The sequence below is a fragment of the Tigriopus californicus genome, chromosome 4, assembly GCF_007210705.1.
Source record: "Tigriopus californicus strain San Diego chromosome 4, Tcal_SD_v2.1, whole genome shotgun sequence".
NCBI classification, from domain to species: Eukaryota; Metazoa; Arthropoda; class Copepoda; order Harpacticoida; family Harpacticidae; genus Tigriopus; species Tigriopus californicus.
In genome coordinates this window covers 2545853-2550140 of record NC_081443.1, presented here as the reverse complement: position 1 = coordinate 2550140, position 4288 = coordinate 2545853, and positions in this window count along the sequence as shown.

The window sequence follows — 4288 nt, the reverse complement described above, 5'->3', positions numbered from 1 at the left end:
AAATCTGCCCGCCTTTGGTCAAAGCGACTTTGAGTCATTTTTTCGAATTAAAATGAAAAAATAAGGAATATAGATCTCCTCATTTAAATTCGGCTCATTTTATATCATTTACTTGTAAAGTAGTTCGTTCCAAAGTTACATTGCCAAAAGCTTATGTGGCTGACCAAGAGCAGGCCGAAAATTCGAACTTTATGTAGTATTTACATCGTAACTTTGGTCATATCTCCTCAGTTCCATAAGCCAAGGACACTAAAACATTGGCCAAGTTCATCTATTTAATTAGATCTTGTGGTCACATGAAGTGTTTATTCGGAATAAAGTGAATGGTTTAGGAGATAAGAAATGTTTGCTTCGATTTGCAGTCCACATCTTTTGAAGTCCGTGGCCTAACCATCACATCTGACGCAGAAGTGCTGAAAGTGTAAGCAGAGAATGTGGCAAATTCCCTGGCCTAACTTTAGCAATAAATTGCTATATCACTACAAGTGTCAAATAGAGATAATGGAGACGACGATTTTGGGCCTAAAAGTTCGGAAGAAGCCAAACAAATATTGTACATCATATAGCAAGCTGGATCTTTGGGCTTCATTGAAGACTCAAATTGCCACTACTACAAAGGAGCCGGGACAAATCCTGTCGTGAGAATTGGAAGAATTTTAATCAAAAAACCGTCAAATAAGAATAGGGAACCAATGGTGTTTCCATGATTGGATGTTCTACTTGCACCAATCATGACAATACTTTTGTATTCATTCAGACCTACTTTCCTCTGTACAACATTTCTGCTGTTCCCTATTTCTTATCTAGGCATAATATCTGATCATAATAACTTTGCTAATTTCATGTCACTATCGGGCTCTTACAATGAAAAAAAGAAATCTTTTTTGCGAATGAAAAAGGGTGGAAGAGTATGCAATAACATTGGAGCCATTGTTTGACAAGGCAAGGATTCAGTAGTTAGTCCTATTGAATGAATAGGGCCACACTTGTTTTCTCCAAATCATTTTGTAATCTTTGTCATTTTCAGATGGATTTTCCATTCATTACTGCCACAGTGGGAGTTCAAGCCTCTACATAGCACGTTTGGCCAGGAGGGGATTTGATCAGACTTGATCACACTTGAGAGTTACGGGAATGAGAAGGCCTGGGCCGTGGTATCTCAGTAACTCACTCTGCGCTCAATAAAAACTGCATAATGGAGAGGTAATTTTCCAAAGCACTTCAATCGGTATGCAAATGTATTGCTAGCCTTGGGGTGTGGATATACATGTGCTTGCTGGCCAAAGGAGATGTTATGTCTCAGTATAGAATTCCAAATATGGTTTATCCTTAACCATCTGGAGACCAGACAAGTGAGAAGCGAAACTTTCGAATGTGGGCGAAGCCTTGTTCTGAATTGGCAAGGGTGTCCAAGAAAGTTAACGATCTCTGGTAGGCAAATAAGCCGGCCAACCCAGTCGACAAGTGGGCTGAAAGTTCAAGTAAGTCTGCTTCAGTTACTACTTTATCTACTAATATATAAAGTGAAACATGTTTTGCCGTTTTTTGGCGTTGCAGTTTGTTTAATTACGAGATTGTGTTGTATCACTCTTCAGATGTGATACGTTGATGTACGTATACATATTTGTTAACAATGGAATGAATTGTCTACTTGACGAAGCTAAGTGGTAAAGAACAAGTACGCGTATCATTGGGGCGTGTATTTTAAGTGGAACAATACAATTTGTGGGATTGCCTAGGAGTGACTAAGTCCATTGGCGTGACCAAATGTACGATTAACTTGTTCCCTAACCAAATAAATGTAGGAAAGGCTCTCCTCTAAGGAATTGTATTCCTCGGGTATTTGCCAATCCAGTAAACCAAGGACAGGAAGCTAATCTAATAGTCCTGCTTTTATTAGGTTAAATTCTTGGAGCCTGCAAACTAACACAATCCATGCATGACTCCTTTATCATGGGCTTTATACCGTATTGAATTAACCCACTTTTTTAACGTTTATGCGTTCCTCCCTAATGGTATTCATTTCTACTGCACGTTCTTTCGGCATAAGAAGCAGTCTTTCACTTTGTACTTAACACATGCCAAATCGACGATGTTTTACACAAAACATTTGACAAAATCTCATCATTTAAATAATTTCGAAAATCCACTTGTATCAAGCGTGTCCAGTCCCCAGGATGATAAGTTCTTTGGCGGACCCACGAAAAGTACATTTAAGTGGTGCGCTAGCTAGGGAACAGGACGACGTTCATCGGGGACACAAGCATCGCCGCTCGCACCATTATCAAACACGAAAACTCGACAAGCTTTGAAGTATCCAAGGCAATAAGACAGTAAAAGTCCAAGCCCGCTCTCGTGTGTGTCTGTGTGAGTGTGAGTGAGTGTGTCCCTTACGCTCAGGATTTCATCCGAGTCAAAAGTGCACGAGCCAACTAGCCCAAAAGCGAGCGAATCTTCTTCAGTTTTGAAAATTTCCTGTCGAGAATACGAGCTTCTCTGGAACTTACGAGAGACCTCCACCCAAAACCAAATTGTTAGTGCTTTTCAATTGTTAAAACGGCGTTTCCAACCTCAGAACTCGTTCTCGTGCTTCAGTGAGCATTGACAAACTATACGCAAGACAATGAAGCTCTTGGTTCTGTCCAGTCTCTTGGTCATTTTCGCCATCTTTGGGTCTGGTAAGACAATTTTGATGATATTGTTAGTCAGTCTCAACAGCTTTTGTCTCCCTATCATAAGTAATCTTGTGCTCACAAAAGGTCATTGAGAACCACAAATGATCTTGTTTACATGTACTACAAGAACCCGATGGGAACTTTGATATCCAATGGCGTATTTTCGCCACCGATCAGGTTTGAAACATAATTGCTAGGCGAGTGCGTACTTCGAAGTCCGATAGCTGCCATTGTGTACCATTGAAGCATCATCGGTGCAAAGCAAAACGTCGATAGTCATCCCTGGTCATCATCATACACACAAAAAAAACAGATGTTAGGACAAAAACCTTTTACTGAGGGACATTTAGCAATTCTAAAGATTAGAAAATATGACGATTCGAGTAAAAGCTAACAGGAAATAATCTTGATAAAAAAGGTGCATTGTCAAAGAACACTTCAAGCTGAAGTTGTTTCGCGTTGTACAGTATTTGAAATTGCGAATAAGAATTCTGCAACAAACAAAAGAATGAATAAATATTCACACGCAACAACTTCCAAGATGCATGTGCTTTTGGTAAGGTATCTTGCCAAACTTGATTGAATGCAACATTTTTTTATCTTCTTATTTTTCAAGCTCATGATGTAGCAAAATTGAATAAAAATGTCTCAGTAATATCATGCAATATAGCGCTGAACACTAAAGGAAAAGGCTCCTAGAGCTGATCTTTGGAAAACTGTCAGTCGTTATAATTCATTGAACAAGATATGCCTTGAATAAATATTCTTTTGTTCGTAGTCTTTTATCGATATATTCGCACCAAACCATAACTTCGAGCCGTGAACCAAAGGGAAAAGCATCTAAACTGTATTCAAAGACTTAAGAAACGTTTGAAGGCTTCTGCAAATTGAAATGACTTTGATTTCTGTACCGATTCATGGATGCAAACCGGTGGGATTAGGTTCCATAGAAAGCGACGTTTTCTTCAAATGAGGCCCTCAATGATGTCAAACGTATCTTTCCTTCCAAGGCATCACGTCATTTCATGATTGAATAACTGAACATGTCTTTATGGCATAGGGTGATCATTAGACACATTTTCGTTTTGTGCTACGTATTTGTATGTATGGTAGGGTGTACACTGTACAGTAGGGTACGTACGAGTACATATAAGAACAGTCCACACGCACCTCTGTCCTCCGTGCTCTTTACTTTCCTCCTTGAATATCCTCCCCAACAAATCATGCATGAACCCTCGAAATGAATGCCTTGAGGCTTCAGATCGGCTGTGACTAATCTTGGGAGGTATTTGCGAGATGTTTCGAAAGAATCTATAGCGACAGGTTAACATGGATGTTTCTTTGAAACATTGGGGGAAATGTGCGTTTAGGATTCTTTGCCATTTTTCCCCCAACTCATTAACCCTCCATTTCAAGGACGCGCAATAAGCGAGAACTTCAGCCCATTATGCACAATTTCAAGGGATATAGAGGCCTGCTGCAATGGAAGTGACATCTGCTTTGTGTGGTTTGTTTGACAGACCCAAGTTGTTGTTCTGGTTGTATCAGAAGTTTTAAGACGACGGACTTTGCTTGAATAAACATCACATCAAATGCTCACAAAATGCGACTGT